The sequence below is a fragment of the Patella vulgata genome, chromosome 5, assembly GCF_932274485.2.
Source record: "Patella vulgata chromosome 5, xgPatVulg1.2, whole genome shotgun sequence".
NCBI lineage: Eukaryota > Metazoa > Mollusca > Gastropoda > Patellidae > Patella > Patella vulgata.
This window is the reverse complement of record NC_065883.2, coordinates 12,025,065-12,050,985: the sequence shown is the minus strand read 5'-3', so window position 1 is coordinate 12,050,985 and position 25,921 is coordinate 12,025,065. Positions and strand designations below refer to the sequence as shown.

At 34.4% G+C, this 25,921-nt stretch overlaps 1 protein-coding gene across 3 annotated transcripts in view; it reads left to right on the top strand.

The window, feature by feature from the left end:
- The first annotated feature begins 9,220 nt into the window (after positions 1-9,220).
- The window catches only part of LOC126822220 (signal-induced proliferation-associated 1-like protein 1), a 107,666-nt gene continuing 90,965 nt past the window's right edge, over positions 9,221-25,921 (top strand). For 2 of the 3 annotated variants that reach the window (XM_056101294.1, XM_056101290.1), the window contains exon 1: positions 9,221-9,353. The gene's annotated coding sequence lies outside the window, so the exon portion shown is untranslated. The remainder of the gene's footprint in view (positions 9,354-25,921) is intronic. The other variant, XM_056101293.1, reaches the window with a different exon arrangement.

The following is a 25,921-nucleotide window of genomic DNA, read 5'->3' as shown; positions in this document are numbered from 1 at the left end:
GCCGCTATTTTTTTTTATCTGTTCCAAGGTGTGCCGTTGGCAAAAAAGGTTGAGAACCACTGTATTAGACTAAAGGGCTCTTATCTCTATGAATATTTAGCTCTAAATACTTATCTATTATGAAAATTTAGCACTAATACTTATATAGTTGGCGATATCACCACGGTGAAACCGAACATTAAATAAACCTATTTCATACACTAAAACTGAATTGAGCTCAATCTTAAACATACATTATGCAAGAGCTAAATCTGCCTATTGTAGGTCTTTCTTTAGGTCTGAAATGTTATCTAATTTTTTAATTAGACATAAATTAACTTATCTAGACCATAATCAAGTCTTTATGGTATCGCTAGTCTGCGATATTAAGTGGATTTGAAAACATTTTGTGATGGATAATCTAATGTAATCTAATGTAAAAATGGATAATTGAGACTTGGTTTATTATTGCACCAAGGTTAATAATAACGTTCGAGACTGGCCTAACATTGCATTGATAATACTTTGGTTCGGAGTGAAGCAATTTGACTGAAATTTTCAGCATATTCTGTTTTCATTATCAATTTTTAACTATTATAGCGAGAACTGTCAGTTCTTTATCTAACCTTACAAAATGCCGCTTTAATAGAATGGTTTCTCTTGTACATCAAGGAGAAATGAGACTAGAATTGTTGGTCATCAAGTCAGTGGAAGCTGATGTTAAATAAATCAATTACACCACTCGTACTACTACTACTACTACTACTACCTGTTATTTTAACGTCCGCTTCCACAGAAGTGATATCGCAGACAAACAACACTCAGAGCAATGAACTAGTGCTTTATATTAACACTGAACAATAAAAAACATTAAAATAATACAGCTTAAAGATGCATTATGTAAAAACTAAATCTGTCTATTGCAGGTCTTTTTTTTTTGGCCTCAAATGTTAACATATATTATTTGTTAGCCATTTATTCACATGACACAGCGATTTAATCTAATTATTACATAATACATCTTTATACTGATATAATACAGGAAAACTGCATTAATTAAACAAACAATACACTAACCTTTATATACAGTAATTTACTATTCATAAGTAACTTCAAAGAATAATCAAAGTTTCAAAAAATATATGTCAAAGCTCTTAATTCTAAATTTAAATATAATTTTCGTTTATCTAAAATAATATGTTGTGCCAATTCTTTATTTCTAAATTTTGTATAGTTTTAGCTCTTGATTTAGAATAATATGACATGCCAATTCTTTATTTCTAAATTTAAATATAGTTTTAGCTCTTGATTTAGAATATGACATGCCAATTCTTTATTTCTAAATTTAAATGTACATGTAGTTTTAGTTTTTTGATTTGAAAGAATATTGATACTTAAATGTATATTAAGGCAAATAAATTGATGTCTTAGTCAAAACACTAACAAATGTTCCCTGAGTATCGTGTAAAAATGTGGAGGCTGTTCTCAAACCAGTTGGGGAGTTAAATTTCATACGAATATTGAAATTTCTGGGTTATGATTGGAATCTCTGTTTTAAGATTACCTACCCCTAATTATTAAATTTAACCCTTCTGCCTTACAACCTGATCGATAGTTGACAATTTCCAACCTCCTTACCGGCCGGAAACTCCTTCCCAAAAAACACTTCTGTGCATAAACAAATTACTAGTCAGACAATTGAAAAAATTAATACACTAGGCTAAAGATATCAAAATGGTAACAAATGCTCCCTGAGGATGGCTGAACACATTTCATCAATAAGGCATCAATGGAAGAAGTATAAAATGAAACCGGTGTTTCATGTCCTACTTTTCTGCACCAACCAGGCCAGTGAAGATGGGCATAAGCCACACAGGGTGGCAAGAGGAAAATTTTGTGTGGACAGCGGCACTATCATATTCTAACTGCCATTGTGTACATACACAGCACCACGATTTTTCATACTACCTGAATGACTACACACTGGTCCTCGCCCGGCCCTGCGTAGCACGAGTTTAAAATTAATGCAAGAAGGAATACAAAACTGTCAACTATACATATTTGTTGAATGATAAGTGGTGCATGTTATGTATAAGGTGTTTAAGAAATGTAAGCACACTCTGTCTCATGCACAACACCTGTCACATTACTTACTTGAAAAGTAGAGATGGTTATAAGTCTGCGATAACAACAAAAGAAATAATTTTCAGTTTATAGTATACTCCTATAAAAAATTTTGTAGATATAAGTTATCTCTCTGTAAAAACTATACAAAAATAGTATTTATGTAAATGTTTTATATGTGAGTATTATTGTACATTGCATGAACTAGTTTGTAAAACAATAATGCTAATCCAAATTAATCAAGAACAAAATATATTACATGTAAATTACAAAAATTATAACATATTACACAAACAATTTACATGTACAGTAGGATGAGCATCATGTTTAAGATCTTCTTAGAGTTCTTGTCAATTCAGTCATATTTGCCCGGTCTTGACTGATGGGCTGTGAAATTGACAGACAGGAGAGCTTGCTTGTCAGTCAAATTACATGCAACACAATTAGAATTTCAAAAGATTTTAACCCTAAAACACATTAAATTATGAATATATTTATGAATTGCCATAACGTCATCTTTTGAAAATATATCTTGCTAATAATATCACAGAGTAAATTACTCTGTGATAATATGATGTCAATAAAAGCCAGTAGACCAATTAATGAAAAAAAAGACATGCATATAAAGTCGGGGAAGACATCGATGCCTATACTGACTTCGATTTATCAGTGGTGATGACAGGATTCTTCAAAAAATCATGTTGAAAAACGCAAGACCGACCATTTCTTGGATAAGGAGCACATCTCAAAAGAAAATAACCACATCCTAGTGTTGATCAGAACGTGGCTCATGAGGCTTGGTACGCTTTGAATCAAAATTACTAATTTTTTTATATCTGTTAAAGAGTGGGGATGTTACAACTGAATTTATACGTAAAACTGTTTTCTTTTCTCTAGTGGAAATAAACAGAAATCAATTTAATCTTTTTTTATGCACTCAATTTTGCAATGGAACATATATTAATCATATTTAATAGTTGGATATATTACTTTGTGGTCACGCGGGCAATCTATCAAATCATTATTGTTGTCGATTAAATTCTCAACTTTTTCTATTTTCCTTATATCCTTCAATGATTGAAAATAAAGCCTATTATCTCTGGGGTTGTTAAGGCATGATTTCATTTCAAATTGTTTAGTAAAGCATATTTCAAAAGAAGTTAAATAATATTCTTCTTTATATTTATAACATGAAAGTCTGGGTTCAATGTTGTTGAGCCTTGGTGTTATCTTGTTCAATATATTTAAAACATCATATGTTTTATTGTCGTCCGGAATGACTCCGCTTTCAGTTAGGATTCCATTGAGATTTATCATTTGAAATAAATCTAGACCTTTGCTGAAGTACAGATACTCATCCCCTGTCTCGTTGACTTTTATCGCACAGGTTCCATGTTTTGACCATTCGTGCTCCCAGAAATCATCTCTCGCAGTATCAGTGTATAGATTTGGCCAGTAAGCATCCAGGTCGGGAAGCAGTGTTTCAATAGCTGACTCGTTGAATTTAGAAGAATTATTACAAAACGATGGTCCCTCCGATTTTCCTTCAGTTGGCCATAGACCGTGGATTGTCCATCCTGTTACATTTCGACTGATATGACACTTATGTCCGGTGGATAGACCTTCGAAACATACAACCGTTGGCCAGGCTTGCGTGAAGGTAAAGAAATCAAATTTAATAGGTTCTGTCTGGCAATGTGCCAACTGCAATACAGTCAATGACAATGTACATATCTTCAAGAAAATCATCATCAGGCCTGCAAAATAGAACAAAGTAAAATATAGTGCTCACACAATTCACAGAATATTTGGATGAACTTTAAAGATGCATTATGTAAGATTATAATAGATAGTTAACAAGCGACTGCTACTAGTGCTAGACAAGATACGCCCACATTTTGAAAGAGATGAATAGAGAACAAGCTAAAAAATAATGCGATTTTTCGTACAATCAGGGGCCATAAAAGTTATGGCCTGAAATGTGCGAATATCAAAAGGGATTGAGATCTTTGGGATATAAAGATATATTTTAAGTTTCATCAAAATCGGACAAAAATTGCGACCTTTATAGGGTCCACAACCTTCGTATTACATATATAGGGTGTAACGATGATACATTTAAAGATTTAAAAAACTTTTAATGTTAAAGGTAAGAATACGTTTCACCTAGAAATTGGCACAAATGGGTTGTAACACATTATATAATGTAATATGAATGTATTTAAACTGATTTACATTCAATCGTTTCCTCAAACCTCGTGGGTTTTCTCCAGATCCTCCGGTTTCCTCCCACTGCTAAAGACCCCTACGCGCAAGCGAATTATTGAAATAAAATTAAACCATATATTAGTCCCGAAATGACCTAGTTTGTGTCGAGTGGATGGTAAACAAAATTTCTCTCTCTTTCTCTCTCTTAATCGTTTCCGTTTTTACTCTTAATTTTAAATCAGTTTTGTTTCAATTATTTCAATAATTTGCTTGCGCGTAGGGGTCTTTAGCAGTGGGAGGAAACAGAATGAACTCGAGAAAACCCACGAGGTTGGACAGGCAATCCTTCTGCTTGTCACGTACAACCGGGGAATCGAAACCCCGCCAGTTGACTCAATGACAGATCGCATGATACAGCGCACGCGTGCTAACCATTTGGCCATCCACACCCCCCCCTCCAGATAAGAATATGGCGTCACCGTTTGTCATGACTTATGGAATTATGTCAAGCCTTGTTCTTCGACTTTTTTTAGTCCCTTGTTACAAATGACGCTGAAACGCATGTACACAATTCGTGTACCAATGCCAATGGTAAAATGTTTATTTTATCTTAAATATTGGATATCAGAAGCCCATCTTGTCCCGTAAGATCATGACATCAAAGCTGATTTGAATTGACAAATAATTCGAAGACTTTGATGATATTGAGTTAAGCTAGAGACTTACTTTAAATTAACCATAACGGCCAAAATATTTAGTTGAAAGTGAAACGTCCAAAAATTTTGATGAAACAGCCAAACAATTTGGTCATAACGGCCATAATAAAACAAACCATTTATTACATGTGTGAAATGAGATTTATTATATAGAGAGAGAGAGAAATGGGGTTTAACGTCCACTCGACACAAACCAGGTCATTTCGGCACTAACATATGGTTCAATTTTATTTCTATAATTCGCTTGCGCGTAGGGGTCTTTAGCAGTGGGAGGAAACCGGAATTTTACAAATACAAACATTACATAAACATTAATTTAATTCGTAAAAAAAAACAACCCAAACTATTTATTGCATAATAGATAATAAAAATTATTTCCATACATACATAGACATTTAACATTTAACTATAATATTACATATAGATATTACATTGTATAAAACATACAAAATATAATATTCAGTCAAGATATCTCCTTTACACTACTGGACCCTGAACTCTGGTACATATCCGTAGCAGTGCTCGAGACACTGATTAGAGATAGCCATTTCTTTTACCTTTATTTGATAAAAAAAAAATGAGTAAAGGAGCTAAATCGCTAACATTTGGGACCTAGAAATTGACAAAAGTGGGTCGCAACACATTTAATACTGTAATATGAATGTATATAAACTGATTTACATTCAATGGTTTCCGTTTTTACTCCCATTTCAAAATCAATTATGTTCGGCGAAATAAGCCAGCAGTCTCAAGCGAGTGCAAATTTCTAGCGTCTGGTTATTCCAGTCTACATACGCCGTTTGATTTGGTGCAATGTGTCTAGCCTCGTCCCTAGAGTCTCTTGATACAACTGGGGCTGAAGCGCATTATGGTACACGATTCGTGTACCAATGGTAAAATGTTTATTTTGTATTAAATATTGGATATCAAAAGCCCATCTTTTTCCGGTAAGATCACAACATGAATGTTGATTTAATTTGACAAATAAATCGTGTTTTCAATGTTGAAGATTTTGGATGATATTGAGTTAGAGACTTAGCTACTTTAATGTTTATCTCTTATTACATGTACCTAATCAGACCAGAGGGTGCAGTGAAGTACCTAATTAGGGATTATCCAATCAGTTGATTAATTAGTAGGCCCTACTCACTCACGTCTTTCCTTTGAATAATTACACATGGTTTGTATAACTGTAGCACCACATCGATGTTTTGTTGTCCTTATGCTACAGTGCCAAATGCCAATACACCCTTCTCTCAGTTGAAGATTTCTTGACATATATCTATTTTCATCTACTAATTTATTTTTTTCCTTTCTGCGACCCACTACCACTGTAAACTCTGGTACAGTGTCTAAACTTAGTTCACACACCATATCTTCCTACATTGATCTTTCAAAGACATCCTCATGGAAAGATATATTTGTTGTTGATGTAATAATATTGGACCAGGGCTGTGTCGGTAATTTTTCACAGTTGATTAGCGGTATTGCTTATCGAAAAGTCCAAGTAATATTAAAAATTAAAAAATGTTTGGCCGTTATGACCAAATTTTTTGGCCGTTATAACCAAACTGTTTGGCCGTTATGACTAAAGTAGGGCCGTTTTGACCAAACCTGTTTTTGGCCATTATGGCATAGGGCCGTTATGACTACATCCCTTTGATCCGCCTCCTGGATTTGGGTTCAGGTATTTATATAATCCAACAAGTTCGATGTTACTCTGATATTCTGAGGACGTAACATATAACATCCGAACGGTCAAAACCTCGTCGCAAAAGTTGATAACTAGTTTACTTCTTCCAGCGGACGGCAAAATTCACAATTTTCAGTTATCTGCACTGCTAACACATTAAACTTACATATCGTATCCATCTATGTTCCGAAAAATATTTTTTGTTGTCTATTTTAAGAGATTTCACAAAAATCTTCGCCTACACACAACAAAACACGGTGAAACAGGAAATGACCTACATTGGTCAAAGTTGAAATCTGGCATGGTGCATATTACGAACATAATTCTTTAAACGAAACGAAATGATGAGACTATAATTTGAAGGCGATCATTATAAATTTAATTTTAGTGATGGTCCGATTATCAGTTTCACTATTCAGTAGCCTAATTGGCCGATGAGTGGCCTATCAAAAGAAATTTTACCGATATTTGCGTAGCCGATATCTGTTCAAAATGACTCGGCAGCCAATAAATCTTTTCATAGAATATCATTCAAATTGTGAACAAAGCATTCTTTTTAGTCTCTTACTTAAAATGGCACTCGGCCCTTTTATTTTAGTTGCCGTGTGTGTGATTATGTGATACAAGACTCAATGCTTTATTATAGATATTTTCAACGATAGAAAAAGCGGGAAAATGTCATGTGACATTGACAAGACAGAAGCTATCATAATCAACTGGTAGCGATGAAACATTCTACGAACGCCGACAAATTTAAGGATTTATATTGTAATGAACATTTAATAACATTTTATAAATAATAATCTCAAGCATACCGCCTATGCTAGAATTTACCACGGCCTAACGGCAAAGTAAAAGCTGAAGCAAACACGGACTGCCACGGTAATAAAAATAGCTCAAATTGCGCCGTTGTCCACGTGTACACGTATCAAAAAGTTATGCCTTTTACATACATGTAGACGTATGAAATGCATAGGTAATAACTTTTCATTATATCATACAGTCGTCCAGGGGCGGCTGGGCTTGAGATTAGGTCAATAATTCAGAAATGCAAGATTTAGTTGTAAATAGTGTCCCAAGCATACCCTTAATAGTTCATTTTTTCATAAGAATGCTCACTTTCTAAAATAGTGCCCTTATTATAGAAGGTTATGACATGATGGCAACCATTGGGAACACGAATAACTAAAGGATCGAAAGGAAAAAAAATTTCGATGACTTTATTACTCCAAGAGGAATCTGTAAATTTTATACTTATGACAGTACCACCAAACGCAATTAGAACCAGATTAATTGACACGGAAAATCATTACACGGGCCGTTTGTCTATCTACAAATATAAAAATTGCACGTTCAGTGACGGAAAATGACAACAGTTACAGTATATTTGTTCAATATGAAAAAAGGCAGCCGTGCCTTGTCAGCTAATTTTTGCTACGGCATTTATAAATTTTTGGTGCCGTTGTAGAAGAATCCTCACTTCAAGCACTGGTCATGATCTAGTTCTACTAATACTAATTAATCATGCAACAAATAATTATTAAGTTCTCAATGGACGTTGTGTATTTTAAACTACGTGTGAAGAGCGACCTAATTATTCTTCAACAAACATCGTCTTCTATCCCGATATAAAACCTCTACAAAAACAGTAGGCTACATACGCAATCCATAAAAATATTGTTCAAAAATACACTTCGTTTCGGGTAAAATAGGGGTCCTCAAATTTTAATGCGGAGGATATGACGTCAAGAAAAGGTCAAACTATCCCAACATGGCGACTGAAAGAAATGCTGGTGTATGTGATATTGGATAAACCTGTTTCACTGAACAACGTTTGTTTGTCAGTAAGTGTTATTGTTGTTCAGAGGTGGATAACACAATAAGGTAGGACATGCATTTAGAATTTATGGACTGACGCCTTTCAGCTCATGGCTATTTGATGCGCCAACAATTCGGTGGCTCATTGCTTTAAGAAAGGACAGAGTAAAGAACCGAGAGGTTACGTGTGAACAAACCTCGAGGCACCCTGGAGTAGTATTTATAGATTAAAACCTATAAATTCAGAGTTAGGGGTTTAAGATTAAAACCAATGAGTAAGACAAGATCTTCAACAACAATGAAATATTGAGACACAAAAATGGGAGTCACATCAAACATGAATGGAATGTCAAATTATTTATAAATACTAAAATAGAACAAAAGATAATTCTTTTTAAAAATCTTTTGTTTACCGTCCGTACATACCTGCAGTTTTCATAAAAGGTGTGTAATTAAAGGGACAATAACACACTTGCTGGCTTGAAAGCTCCAGAAAATAAATAATATCTCTATCTAAGTACTAGTGGTATTGAGCCTTTAAGTTTTCTAACCTTTTAAATGCAGATATTAGGATGAATTAGTTTTGCCAAACTTCTCTGCTCTGCTAACATCAGCTGATTGATCAATTTTGTCTTCCCCAAAACTCGTGACTTTTCTGTTGTTTTGGTTATTGTTTGAGTGACGTCACGTCTCACGTCACGTGACAAACATGGCAGCCGGCATGAATAGAATGTTACTTTGAGCAATGTTTGTGAATAAACTTGGTTTTACTACTTTTACTGCGTGAATTGATGAATCATTGTTTCTAAAAATTGGTGAGTAATATTTATGGCTTTTACTAGCTCCCCTGTGATTAATAATACAAATGACACATTTCTCTGAATATAATAATTGCATAAAAAGGTGAGACTTACTTTATAATTATTATTATGCCGGGCGTTGTGAATTTCGAAACTGATTTAATTAATAGGCTTAGGCTTAGCAGAATAGATATAGATCTACGGTACTGAATCATGAGATGAATGAACTTAAGAATGAAGAAGGAGACCATTGTTAGGGTTATGAATATAATTCATCTTTCTGATTGTTGATCATGAACAGTCAAAGTATTGTCTATATTAAAAAATACACAACAATTTTTTCAATTTAGATTTCGAGTGTAGGCTTATGCCTACAGTACATCATCATATACCATGTGTGTGTGTGTGGGGGGGGGGGTCCAAACTGGTAAACCTAATCTAAAACGACCAGATTCATTTGGGTGTTATAGCAGAGTTCTCATCATACTTGTTTTTCTTTCTCTTCTTACTTAAAGTTTAAAAAGTCAAATGTTTTGCTTTTAGACTTTAAAGTTAAAGATACATTATGGAAGATTTTAATAGTAGGATGGCCATTCTTGCTATAACAGTTCAAAAATAGATGATGAAAGAAGAATATATTGAAAATTTCAGTCAAATTACTTTATTCTGAACAAAGTTATCACTATTGTAATTTTTGACTAGAAATGGGAGTCAACTCTCTCTTCACCGTCTCCGAGAATGAACTATCGTTTGATTGACAGGCGTTAACTCCACCTACATAATCTTGGTTATCAAGTAACGTTTTTAATGGCTGTGGTTTGAGACGGGTTGCAATTCAATTCGTATCACATTTATTTTTACTACAAATTAAAAATAAGACTTTTAATACATAGATAAGAAGCGAAAGTTTGAAAGGAATGGACCAAATCAATGAGGCATAATTATAGCCGACTTCTTGTTAGCCTGCGTGTACTCTTGTACTGTAACTGGTAGGCCTGCGTAACTCCGGAACAGTGATCCAATGGAGCTGCAATTCAACTGGGGTGATGTTAGCTGTGATGTTTATCAATTTCTATAATTTTTCTGTAAACGCAAGTGACAAAAGAGCGTAGCCTATAATACAGACATCCAAACTCTCATTTTAACCACAACTTAACATAATATCAAGGCCGTATACATGTATATCGAACTTTCAATCAAATTGACTGACATGCGGCCTTGCTTCGTACAATCTGTCATTTAGCCTCGATCTAAAATTATTTCCGGGAGTATGATGTCAACGTAACGGTTAATCTTCGCTTACGACGCCATTTAAAAATTTAATCAATCAACGATATCCTGTTTAAATCCAAGCCATCTGGGCTCTACAGAGTTGATTTTGTGCTCGTTGTGTAAATAAAGATCTAATTTATAATTTCTATGACATCTGAAGCCTAAATAAAGACTTGCAATAATCAGATTTAGCTCTTGCATAATGTATGTTTAAAGGAGCTAATTAAAATCACTAATATTTGGGACCTAGAAATTGACACAAATGGGTCGCAACGCACATAATAATGTAATATGAACGTATATAAACTGATTTACATTCAATGGCAATCTCTAGCGTCTGGTTATTCCAGTCTACATATAGTACTTATTGTTCATACTCTCCAGATAAGAATGGCATCACCGTTTGACATCACTTGTGGACTATGTCTAGCTTAGTTCTTCGAGTCTCTTGTTACAAATGGGACTGAAACTCATTATGGTACACAGTAAACAAGTACATTCGTACTGTTGACCAGGAACCTACCATGTTGTTGGATGAAATTATAAAATCTAATTATCAAATCGATTCAGAATTGTTCAATTTTTCAAAGAACAAGCATGCCAATTTTCATGTCAATTGGATTTGAATTGTCAGAGCCTTAGGCTTTTTCGAAGAACGCCACCCCAAGAAGAGCAAGATGAGTAGTGGTAAGCGGCGAGTTTTGGTCCAAAAATTCACTTTTCAATCCAGTATTATACTTAATTTTCAAATTTATAAATATAACTGACTGAGTGAAAGATAATACAAAATCAGAAAAGAAATAATTTATTTAATTTTTTAATCATGTTCATGTTACAGTAGGGTTCCATTGTATATATATACATTGATGTAAGATACCCTTGTCAAGGATGAATGATAGGGAATAAAGAACACATCTCGAGTCAAAAGAAAATAACTAGCCTACATCCTAGCGTTGCTCCGAACATGGCTCATGAGGCTTGGTAAGCTTTGAATCAAAATTACTAATTTTTTTATATTTGTTAGTGAGTGGGGACGTTACAACTGAATTTATACATAAAACCGTATTGTATTCTCTGGTGGAAATAAACAGAAATCAATTTTATCTTTTTTTATGCACTTAATTTTGCAATGGAACATAATATATTAAAGATACATTATGGGAGATTCAATAACGAGTTGGCAGTTCTCACTATAATAATTAAAAGCTAGATAACGTAAAGGCAATTTGCTGAAAATTTCATTCAAATTGATCCACTATGAACCCAAGAACTAAGCGAATAAAATTTCTGCCTAGCCTCGGTCATCATTACTAAAGTCAGTACATTAAACAGCATAGTCTCGATTATCCATTTAATTGTTTAATCGAGAAGGAAAGTTTTGCAGTAAATCTGATCACAATCCACTTAAGATCGCAGGCTGGCGATGCCATCTAGAGTTGATTATGGTCTGGATAAGTTAATTAATGTCTAATTAATAATTTAGATAACATTTCAGGCCTAAAGAAAGACCTGCAATAGACAGATTTAGCTCTTGCATAATTATGTTTAATCATATTTAATAGTTGGATATATTACTTTGTGGTCACGTGGGCAATCTATCAAATCATCATTGTTGTTGATTAAATTCTCAACTTTTTCTATTTTCCTTATATCCTTCAATGATTGAAAATAAAGCCTATTATCTCTGGGCTTTCGAATGCACTTTATCATTTCAAATTGTTTAGTAAAGCATATTACAACAGAAGTTAAATAAAAATTTTCCTTGTATTTATGACATGAAAGTCTGGGTTCAGTGTTATTGAGCCTTGGTGTTATCTTGTTCAATATAGTTAAAACATCATATTTTTTATTGTCGTCAGGAATGACTCCGATGTCAGTTAGGATTCCAGTGAAATTGATCATTTGAAATAAATCTAGTCCTTTCTTGAAGTATAGATACTCATTCCCTGTCTCGTTGAGTTTTATCGCACAGGTTCCATGTTTTGACCATTCGTGCTCCCAGAAATCATCTCTCGCAGTATCAGTGTGTAGATTTGGCCAGTAAGCATCTAGGTCGGGCAGCAGTTTTTCAACAGCTGACTCGTTGAATTTAGAAGAATTATTACAATACGTTGGTCCCTTTGAAATTCCTACACTTGGCCATAGACCATGGATTGTCCATCCTTTTACATTCCGACTGATATGACAATTATGTCTGGTGGATTTATCTTTGAAACATACAACCGTTGGCCAGGCTTGAGTGAAGGTAAAGAATTTAAATTCATCAGATTTTGTCTTGCATTGTGCCAACTGCAATACAGTCAATGACAATGTGACAACCAAAATACATATCTTCAAGAAAATCGTCATCACACCTGCAAAATAGAACAAAGTAAAATATAGTGCTCAAACAATTCATAATTTTGAAACAGACTGCACTTTTTTTGCGTCCAACTGCACTTACTCTGCGACCTACTATTTTTTCCCTCTGTGTGTACCTCCCCCCCCCAACATAGCCTGCCATATTTACTGGATTAGGATCCGATTTGCTGTTCAAATTTCATTCATTATTTAATAATCAAGACTATGTTTTTTATCGTACCAACTTTGGTCATCCACTATGCTGTAAGGTGTGATGTATAAGTATGTACATTATATGTATTGAATTATTGTCATTTGTCATGCATATATCACATATAAGTTTGAGTAATTAAAAGATTGAAAAACCATTCCAGACTTACTAGTTATTGAAGAACCTAGCGGTTACACTTCTTACTTAATGCAGTCTTTAATATAACTTGTCTTAACTCGGACACAGAACACCTAGTCAATCATGAATAGGATATACATGTGGTAATATGGTCGCTCGATAAATAAGAGGTCTGTTTCCCTATCAGTTTGTTGCATTTGATTAATCTACTTAGAAAAGTTTTCCTCCATAGATATGATTGGTTGAAATTAGATTGTTTGTCAATAGGCTGAATACAATATCAACAAACCACATACCGTACATTCAACCAAATATGGGTGGTAATTGCCACCTTTTCATGTCCAAAATATTTGTTTTTATCACTTACAAACTTGTAACGGAAAATCTCTTTGATCTTTGGGGTGTATTCTATGCCCGGAAAAACTTGAAGTCTGAAAGTCGGGGGCATTTGGGAATTTGGGGTTATTCTTCTGAAAGTTTTGCTTTAAGCCAGTAACAGGTTATTCTTCCCGAGTAGGGTTTTTTTTCCATAAGAAAACATTATCTAAGGTTTTTCTTATGGGATTTCTGGGATATTCCCATTTTGCGTACATGTAAACATAAGACGGTTTTTAAGTAAGATAAAGTCCTTGACTTCGCTATGCTGGAGAAAGACTTTAGAAAAAACGATTGACAGAAAAACCTCAATCAACCTCGGCCAGCCGGCCTCAGTTTTTCTTTCTCTCAGGTTATTTTCTTCAGTCTTTCTATCCCCAACTTAACCTCAGTCTGGTGCTTTATCCTACACAGAGCTGGAGTAATGGTAATGGAATGTAAATAAGTAATGTAAATATAATTAATAACATTCCAAATATCATGTTATGGTCAGTTACATTTCAATTACTATTCAGTTACATTTTATGGCAATGTGTGTACTGTGCACGAAACCATGTTTTTTGTCAAATCCAAATACTAGATAGTCTGGGCAGGAAAATCCTGAGAATTTTTCTCAGCCAATTCATGAGCGAGCCTGAGATCTTCTGCTATCTAGTCTGTGTCTTAGTAACTGAGTGGCACCACCGCAGGTCGATTCCTCATGTTGACCAACAGGACCATGAACTATGTAGTATTTGTAAGGTCCATGGGGCATGACTTTGAATAATGTAATTAATCTACATGTACATGATCTATTCTAAAGTTGGAAGACCTAAAAAAAGAATTGATAGGTACTAATGTAAAAAGGAAGCACCTCCCCTTGCCTTGATTCAGATATAATATTAAAAAAAGTAATTCTTTTCTTTACTGTCCCTACCTGCATTCTTCATGCTAGTAAAAAGGTATGTAAAATGAACATTAAAGTTTCCTTTTAATGCAGATATCAGGATGAATTAGTTTTGCCAAACTTCTCTGCTCTGCTAACATCAGCTGATGATCAATTTTTTCTTCCTCAAAACTCGTGACTTTTCTTACTCAAGTTGTTTTGGCAATTCTTTGAGTGGCGTCACATCAAGTGACAAACATGGCAACCAGCATGAATGCTATAAACTTGATATTACTGCGTAAATTACTATAAAGTCGGTGTTTCTAAAAATTGGTGAGTAATATTTATAGCTTCCTTGTGATTATAAATAATTTCATAAAAAGATCAAGTTATCCTTGTGAATTTTCAATCTGAATAATAGGCCAAGCAGAATAGATCTACAGTACTGAATAATGGAGTGAATGAAGGAGTCGGTTATCTCTGTTGTTAGGGTTATGAATATAATTCAACTTTCTGATTGTTAAGCAGTCAAACAGTATTGTCTATTAGACTAAATTACAATTTTTGTCAATTTAAGGTGTGCATAAGTGGGCGGGTGTGTGTGTGTGTGAGTGGGGGGTGGGGTGGGGTGGTGGTTCCAAACGGGTAAACCTAATCCAAAATGACCAGATTCATTTGGGTGTTAAGGCCCGGTCCCACTGCACTTAGGATGTAAAACTGGGAAAAAAAACGTGACGCCCCCCTGTTTGAAAACTCCGTGCATCCGTTGTGTACTCATTGCATACGTGTTTCATACGCTCTATCCATCGAGCATCTGTTCACTTTGATTTCATCAGCGCAAAAAGTTTTGAGCCGCACAAAACTTTTATAACGGATGAACTTCTGTCGTGTACGATGTAAATGCGCGACATATACGAGCACGTCCACTGTATCCTCTCTGCATCCTCTGGGCATCCTCGCAACTGACATCTGCTCCAGCTGAAAACGGAAAGAGGGAGGAAAGATAAGGTAAATGGAACGTCTATGCATCGTTAGTAGCACGGAAATAGAAAGGATGTAAGCGTATGCATCTCGTATATATAAAGTTTTCAAAACGGACAAAGTATTTGTATCTGGGATGTATCTGGTATATTGAAGGATGTCTGGAGTTTACCGGAGCTGTCATCCACTTCCATCCGCTAGGCTTCCGATGAACATCCATTTAACATCCCCGCTACATACTTCCCACGTTCATTCTTTTCCGTTCAGTTTTCGCAAATTTTCGTCAATTTTGTCCATTTCTGGAGCGGATGAAAACGGATTGAGCCACCCCCGAAAGTTTGCTCGTCCGCTGTGTCCTTTTTGCATACGTTTTGTGTCCATCTGCCACTGGGACCGGGCCTTTACAGCAGCAAGAGTTCTCATAAATGTTTCTCTTTCACTTATTAATTGGAGTCAAATGTTTTAGTTTGGACATTTTAAGAATTCTGAATCTGATCTTTGAAACTAATATAAAATAGAGATTGTCAGTTGGTTGTTTTTAATGGGCACATTTATTGAAACTTGGGTACCAAATCAACTTTCTGTCATAATTACTGGAACTGTTAAACAAAAAAGTAATGTGAGCCAAAGTAGCCAAATCTTTAACTCAATATCATCCACAGTCTTCGACATTAAAAATACAAATTATTTGTCAATTTTGATCAACATTAATGTTGTGATCTTACCGAGAAAAGATGGGCTTCTGATATCCAATATTTGGAACAAGGGACTCGAAGAATGAGGCTAGTTATATTCAACAAATCATGTCAAACGGTGACACCACATTCTTATTTGGAGAGCATGTGCAATAAATACTACCGGTGTAGAGTGGCTAGAGATTGCCATTAGATTGAGACTTCTCGCGTATTTCGCTGAACATTACTGATTTGAAATTAGCGTAAAATGGTAAATCAGTTAATATATATTCATATTACATTATTATATGCGTAGCAACCAATTTTTGTCAATTTCTAGGTCCAAAATATTAGCAAATTAGCTCCATTAAAAAAATTCCGGTAAGTCGCATTTCTTTCAATACCTCTGCAGTGAATGAGTTTTAAAATATTTTTTGTTCTTTAACCTAAACTATGGCACATACGTAATCTTGCAGGTATGTAGTTTTGTCAAACATAAGACCGAGACCTCTTCGAACCATACATTTCAATTAACAGTGATTATTTGTGATGATAGGCTATTCAATGTTGTTAGTCTGGTAAATGATGTCTTGTTACTACTGTGTTAAAATTGCTAGATGCAACCATGTGGGTTGTAGTTGTAAGGGTTGTAATAATTGTAATACCGTAGCCTATACAGATTTCAGTCTTGTTGGGTTGCAACAAATTCATGACTGATGCATTGATTTCTGGTCTTGCAGTCTTTGGCCGTAGGGGTGGATACATTTTCACAGGAAGGTGTAGACTTCTTCTGATGTGTTAGAAAGAAATCTTAATTTTAAAGACAAACCTGTGTATTTCTCAGAAGCATTGGTTTCTTTTTTTTTTTGGTGGTTTTGCTTCGCCATAATGCCTTAGCAAACTTTACAAATGGTATCAAATTGTTGCATTTCTCAGGACATTAATCTGATGAAGAATTTTAGGCGAACACTCTTCTTCTTTTGAAGTAACCGAATTAGTGGATCACGTGGTCAAATGAGATTTGTGTGCTCTTTAGATCATAAGGTCTGTCATTGAGTCGACTGGTATGGTTTCATTCCATGCTTGTACATGACTTAGCTTTTCCTCAGGTCCTCTCACTATGGGTCAAGACCTGTGTTGATAGGATGTTAAACTTTCTCTCAGGCTCACACCTTACATTTTGAGTGAAACCTGGGGGCCTAACTAAGATAAAATCCAAAAATTTTAGTAATTTGATTGGATAATATTAGATTGATTTTAGTGCTTAGGCAATCAAAATTGAAGTATCTACTAAAATTTGAATTTTATCTTTAGCTAAAATTTTGTGAAACAGGCCCCAGTATCATTACGGGACTGTACAGCCCAGTGCACGCTTGTAGCTCTCAGATCCATGCACTTGATTTGATATTTGTTGTTTATTTCTTGCAATTTCTATGTATGTAGTTTGTCTTGTCCGCAGGTTTGTTTTGTTGGCAACCTCGTGGGTTTTCTTCGGGTCCTCCGGTTTCCTCCTACTGCTAAAGACCCCTACGTGCAAACGAATTATTGAAATAAAATTAAACCATGTGTTAGTCCCGAAATGACCTAGTTTGTGTTGAGTGGATGTTAAACCCCATTTCTCTCTCTCTCTTGTTTTGCTGGTTTTCTTTTGTGTGTAGTGTAGTCCTCCTGCACTTACTATTTAAATGCTAGTCTTAAAATTTTTGCAATTGAATGTAAATATTTCTTTCCACTGACAGCTCTGAAATTAAAAATAAAACCATTTTTAGATGAAGAAAATTTATCTAAATTATCTTTACTTTCACCTCATCAGCTATAAAATGAGAGAATCTTTTTACAAGTCTTTAGAGACCATGTCTAGAAGAAGATAATTTCATGGATGGTTAAAGTTGATGTCATTAATTTATGAGTTTGCATTGAGTATATGTATATGGACAAACAGGCAACATATTTATGTGATCTCTGTCAGACACATCCTGACATCTGAGGTTATATTTTTTTAAATGATAAATTTAAAGAATGGAGACCATCACAATAGGTGTGGCAAATGAGCATGTGTTGTATATTCACAAGAGGGATTAATGCTGTTGAAAGTTGAAGTGTGAATCATCATCATGTTGTTGAAACCTCCAGTTCCCACTCACTAGCAGATAAAATTCCAGCAGACAAACAGTACAAAATTCTCCATTCAGGACTGGTAGCTGCATTTTAGACATTGAATTAAGGTAATTTAATGTTTGGTTGGTTTAGTTAAAATATAATCAGATTTTAGTTGTATTATAAATTAATTTTAGGCAATTTTTACAAATGAATATATATTTTTAGTTAAATATATGTGGGATGTTCTTGTCTATTAGGACTAAAGTCTGGATGCAATTTTTTTTTTTTACTAGGTCTTTTGTTTAATGGTATATATATATATAAACTGACAGGTTTTGTAAAGAGAAAGGGTTCATTGCAAGGCTTTCAAAATGTATAGACTGATGATTAACTCTTTGAGAAAATATTAAATTCCTTACATTTGGCTTTTGAATATATTAGTGTGGTTACATGGATGAATGGGTTAAGGTTTAGATCAGAAGGTCTGTCATTGAGTCAAGTGGTGTACGTAGTTTCGATTCCCCACTTGTACATATGCATATGTCAATATGACTACTGTCACCTATCCAACCTCGTGGGTTTTCTCTGGTTTCCTCCCTCTGTTAAAGAGTAAAGACCCCTATTTATTTTAAAAATGAAATTGAACAATATCTTAGTCCCGAAATGACCTAATTTGTGTCAAGTGAAGTAGACATTTAGCCTGATTTCTCTCTCTGCCCCTTTTGATAGATTGATTGATTAGTACCATTAAAGCAGCCTTTCATCATATAAGGGATTTTGTATCCTTATTGAATCTCAAAAATGAATATTGGTCCGTATAATGAATGTAAAATCCGTCAATGTTGGGCATCCTCTGCGTATAGTATAAACATGTTACTTGTAGCCCCACCTATACAATGTAAGTGTTGGGTAATATCTTTTGATTGTGAAAAATTAGATTTTGTGCAAAAAAATTGCAAATGATGATCAGCGATTTGGAGAGAGCTTGATTAATCCACATGCATATCAAGTCATCAAAACATTTTATATCTCAATAAAAAAAAAAAATAAATAAAAAAAAAATATCTTCGGCTTCAGCATTAGATATAAATTCCTTGAGTAGGATTCAAAAGAAGTGGTATTTTAAGGTGCTGTTTCATATTTATAATCAAGTAGGGAGATGGCGATAAGTGGTAATTTATAATAAATGTGATAATTCTATCCAATTATCTACTATATTATCTATATACAATCCATATTTAGCTGATTATTAAAAGTTAGTCATTCTTACCAAGGTATTGGTCATACCAACCTAGTGTAAAGGTTATATAGGGATTGTCTTTATTATTGCTAATTAGTTATGTAATTAGTGATTTGTGCCAAGTAGACAATCACTTTGCCTATTTTGACCTTTTGTTTACTGATTATGACATTATTACAGAGATGTGTTGTATTAAGACGCCCATATAAGTTTAAAGGTCATGTTATATTTGTTAATTGTATGTAAAAAGTAACATGTGGTTGTGGTTAGTGCTTGCAGGTAGATTTATAGACTCATTCAGATTTTACAGGCCTTAAAATTTCATAAGTCTGTGTGAAATTATTTATGCAAAATTCTCTTTTCTTTATGTGTGGCCAAATGGTTAAACATTTAGATCATGGAGTCAAGTGGCTTGGTTTCAAACCCACACTTGTACGTGAAAAGGAGTAGGGTCGTCTGTCCAACTTTGTGGGTTTTCGGTTTTCTCGGGGTCTTCCAATTTCCTCCTACTGCTAAATTCCCCTACATACATGTAATGCAAATTATTGAAATAAAAACTGAACCATATGTTAGTCCCGAAATGACCTAGTTTGTGTCGTGGATGTTAAACCCCATTTTTCTCTCCTTCTCTTTATTTGTAAATACTCTGCATGACTGATTGTGTAATACAAACAATATTTCAAAATATTTGTCATTTTATATGCCTACATCATCCTCAAGGATTGTTATCCAACAATTAACCCTTTCTTTATGCGTTAATATTCTCTGTTAATATTCTCTGTGAATTCTTTTGTAATCTGAACATTCCTTTACTGAACATATAGCATGTTTTGTCATTTTATACATGCAATGTAACAGTCGCTAGTTCGTCTGAACATCATCTACAAGAGTTATTATTAATATCGCATTGAATTGAAAGTTATACATGTATCGTGTTTATGTTCGTGAAACAAAGAATCATATTGATTTTGGATGATTTCCAATAATTACTCTCATGGCTTTTAATCACATAGCAAAATATTGTGGCTAAACAATGACATTTTACATATCATTACACATACCAGTATAGATTATTAATTGTGGTTTTTCAGTGAGTTCAATAAATCCTCATCCGAAATGCGTTACTTAAACGGGTGGTTATTTCGAATAAAAGTGTGGCAAATTTGTTATTACATGTATGGAAAGTATACATGCCTAATCTTACCAGAGAAATACTAGATTACCCAAAAAACACCCATGGGGCAGATTACCCGAAAAACACCCATGGGGCAAGCACTGGGCAAAAATGTCAGGGTATCACTAACTGGCAAGCCTAGGGCTTATTGTCTGCCAGCGGTTGTTATTTCTTGATCGAATGGTTATGTGGTTTTGGGAACATTGAGGGATGTAAACCTTTTACAGACTCTGCAATAAAACGACTGAAAAGAAAATAATTCAAGAATTTAAGTAGGCCTCAATGTGTATAGTAAATGGACATGGCTTTTAAAAAAAGATTTTTTTATAGCTTGGGGTATCTCCTTGCGAATACAAAGTTTTGAGAGGGATTTGAAGCAAATTTTTCATAGATTAATTAGTTTGAATATGTTTTAACTCAAAATATATCATCGGATCACACAATTTGCATGCGGGAAGGACGAAGGTATCTTTAAGGAAAACAGTTGTTTGATATTTGAAAATACATTTAGGACAGGGTTATAGTTTAAACATGTACATGTATTTTGGTTATGATAATTAAAATTAATTTGACTTTTATTTTCTTGTTGAAAGTGATAATACCTCTTTAATTAATCCTACATGGTAGAGTGGACATATTGTCCATATTAGTTGGTGCATATGGACTACCTGATATGTTAGTTTAGGTTTCAGTCAACAATCAACATACCTGTATTGTACCCAGCTAGCCATAGGTAGACTGCCTGTCATATTGTGGAATTTGTTGAGTACATGAAGACAATGGTATAAAAATTTTATAGGAAAACAACTGGAAGCATTAACTAATGTCCTCCAATGCCCAACATTCCTTGGTATCTGAGTATCGATGGAATTCTTTAAGCTGTTCACAATAAGAACATCCAAGACTGAGCTAGAAATGTTTTCCTTATATTAGCACTGAGCCAGTCTTCATGTATTATTAGTATTGCTTTTTTGATGACAACAAGTAGACCTACCTCAAATGATGTTTTTTTACAAGTGCTGTTTCAAATGACATTAAGCAGGTCAGTGGTAAATTATTTATTCTTAAAGTAGCTAAGTCTCTAACTCAATATCATCCAAAATCTTCAAAATTGAAAACACGATTTATTTGTCAAATTAAATCAACATTCATGTTGTGATCTTACCGGAAAAAGATGGGCTTTTGATATCCCATATTTAAAACAAAATAAACATTTTACCATTGGTACACGAATTGTGTACCATAATGCGCTTCAGCCCCAGTTGTATCAAGAGACTCGAGGTACGAGGCTAGACACATTGCACCAAATCAAACGGCGTATGTAGACTGGAATAACCAGACGCTAGAAATTTGCACTCGCTTGAGACTGCTGGCTTATTTCGCCGAACATAACTGATTTGAAATTGGAGTAAAAACGGAAACCATTGAATGTAAAACAGTTTATATACATTCATATTACACAGTATTATATGCGTTGCAACCCACTTTTGTCAATTTCTAGGTCCCAAATGTTAGCGATTTAGCTCCTTTAACATTGCTGTTTTAAACAAAAATAAGCATACCATTTGTAAATTATTTTTTGACATCAACAAGCATATCGGTTGTAAATTATCTTTTATTATGATTACTGTGTTTTAAACGACAACTAGCAGGTCAGTGGAAAATTGTTTATTGTTACCAGTGCTGTTTTAAACAACAAGCATACCGTGATAAATTTATTTATTGTTACGATTACAGTGGAATGGTTGTAAATTATATTTTATATTCAAACACTTATTCCTTCAAATGATAAACTTAAAATGGATAATTAGAGATTTTAACATAGGAACTGGAGACGATTAAAATCGGAGAATGTTCGCTATGATCTGTTGATTGTGTTCCTTATCCAGGAGATACGCAAAATCACATAATTCCCTCCTGGTTAATTGTGACGCCGCCACTATCAAAACAGGTTTTTGTCTCAGATATTTATTGTCCAATGTTTAACACCGCCATTGTTTGCAGTTTAACAAATACGCAAAAATTATTTGTGCACCCATTGGACACCAACCCTTATACCGGTACCCTATTCCTCTCAATTCCATTCTTGCATAGTATCAGTTAAGTTATATTTATAACACGACTTTCATGAGTTAACAGGTTTAACCAGAGGCCAAAGACCGAGGGGTTAAACCTGTTAACGAATGAAGCGTGCTATAAATGACTTGTAACATTGACAACTGTTCAACATGCTTGTTGTTATTGCACAGAAAACCCACCCCACTTCTCTATATGATTTCTACTAAAACTAGTGTAAACCAGCAAAAGTGTGCAATAACATTGAACATGTCTAGTTATTGCACGGTTAAGCTCCACCCAATCTACTAGAGGGAAAACAATCTGCTTATTCAACGAAAAGAACAAAGGAAGATTTCCCATCCATGTTACAAAAGCTGTTGTAAACTATTAATTTTTATACGCCCACGCTCTAACGCCAAAAGTTATAATCCAATTGTTTTAAAATTGATATATGTTGTTTACATTAGTGAGATGAAGAAGCCTATTTAATTTCAATAATTTCCGTTTATTACGTCTAGAGTTATGGCCCTTTTTCACTTTGTTGAACCTTGTGAACGCTCTAATGCCAAAAAAGAATATACAATTATTAAGTTAGTGAATCGAAGAAGCCTATTGAATTTCAACAATTTCTGTTTATTACGTCTAGAGTTATGGCCCTTGTTTCACTCCAAAAGTTATCATCTGATCTTTCTGAAATTTATATGCATTATTTAAATTAGTGAAACGAAGAAGCCTATTGAATTTCAGCAATTTCCCTTTATTATGTCTAGAGTTATGGCCCTTGTTTCACTTTATTGAAACTTGTGAAAGCTCTAACGCCAAAAGTTATCATCCGATCTTTCTGAAATTTATATGCATTATTTAGATTACTGAAACGAAGAAGCCTATTGAATTTCGGCAATTTCCCTTTATTATGTCTAGAGTGATGGCCCTTGTTTCACTCTATTGATCCTTGTGAACGCTCTCACGTCAAAAGTTATCATCCGATCTTTCTGAAATTTATATGCATTATTTAGATTACTGAAACGAAGAAGCCTATTGAATTTCGGCAATTTCCATTTATTACCTATAGAGTTATGGCCCTTGTTTCACTTTATTGATCCTTGTGAACGTTCTCACGTCAAAAGTTATCATCCGATCTTTCTGAAATTTATATACATTATTCAGATTGCTGAAACAAAGAAGCCTCTTGAATTTCAGCAATTTCCTTTTATTACGTCTAGAGTTATGGCCCTTGTTTCACTTTATTGATCCTTTCTAACGCAAAAAGTTAACTGTATCTTTGTGAAATTTATATGCATGATTTAAATTAGTGAAACGAAAAAGGCTATTGAAATCCAACAATTTACAATAATTACTTCTAGAGTTATTGCCCTTGTTTCACTTTGTTAAACCTTGTTAATGCTCGATTGATGATAGTTATCATCCGATATGTATGAAATTTATATGCATCATTTAAATTTGTGAAACAAGTCTATTGAATTTCAGCAATTTCCGTCAATAATTTCTAGAGTTATGGCGATTGTGAACGTTTGAATGACAAAAGTGATCATGTGATCTGTATGAAATTTATATGCATTATTTAAATTAGTAAAACGAAAAAGCCTGTCAAATTTCAACAATTTCTGTAGATTACTTCCAGAGTTGAGACCCTTGTTTCACTTTGTTGAACCGTGTAAACCCTCAAACGACAAAATTTATAATCTGATCTGTATGTAACTGTCTTGTAAAGGCCCCCGATTACCTACAAGGAATAAATATGCGACAACCCTTGACGACAGCTCGGACGATTTAGCTGCTGTGGGCGTATGTTTTGTTGCCTGGCAACCTATCTTATTGCTTGTGTCCGAATCCATATAATTTATTACGTGGATGTATATTGTGTGTAGTTATATATTAATCAATACTATTTTAGTGTTTATAGGTGACTTCCCACAAACTGTGTAATTTGATGATATATTTGGACTAAGAACATATTGAAACTAATCTATCAAATCCCCCCCAAAACAGGGCCATAACTAGCTCAGAGCAGCGAGGGGGGCGGAAGGTGTTCTTAGGGGTGCTGTAAAATTGACGGACAATGTATATCTAGGAGGGGTCCTAGAAATTTTTTCAAAATTGGACTGCTGGAAACACTATTTCCTGCACTCTGGGCAGCCTCATCAATCCTGGACGATGATGCAGAGGGGCCTTCACTATTACCCGCTCCTGACGTCTTTCTCCCTTTCACACTGAAGAAATAGGTCAATTTTCTTGCTTTGGGCAGTGGTGTCACGTCGCATGGTCCATCGGCTGACTTTGCAAAAATTGCAAAACACATGACTTTCGAAACAGAAATCAAAAGTGAAGAAAAATAATGAGACTGGATACAAACCCAAATGACGTGATCGATGATCACAATGATTGCTGATGGCGCACTTGCTCATTACCTGATCGCACTTTTACAAGTAGGTACTTAGATTCACAAGAATACAAACCTTTTTATACGCCCACATGGAAATGTGGTCGTATATTGCTGATCTGTATGGAATTTATATGCATCATTTTAATTAGTAAAACAAAGAATCCTATTGAATTTCAGTAATTTCCGTTAATTACATCTAGAGTTATGACCCTTGTTTTACTTTATTGAATCTTGTGAACGCTCTAATACCACAGTTATCATCCGATCTGTATGAAATTTATATGCATCATTTAAATTAGTGAAATAAAGAAGCCTATTGAATGTCAGCAATTTCTGTCAATTACTTCTAGAGTTATGGCCCTTGTTTTACTTTGTTGAACCTTGTGAACGTTCGAGCGACAAAAGTTAACATCCGATCTGTTTGAAATTTATATGCATTATTTTAGTAAAAAGAAAAAGCCTGTTGAATTTCAACAATTTCTGCCCTTGTTTTAGTTTATAGAACCTTGTGAACCCTCAAACAACGAAAATTATAATGTCATCTGTATGAAATTGTCTATTAAATTCCCCTAATTGCCTACAAAAGAATAAATATGCGACAACCCTTGTCGACCGCTCGGACAATTTAGCTGCTGTGGGTGTATGTTTTGTTGCCTGGCAACCTATCTTTTCAAAGCATGGATTTAAGATTTTCAAAGCATGGATTTTTCATCCCGAGGCATGTTAAAAAAGCTCAACTCAAAATACCCCT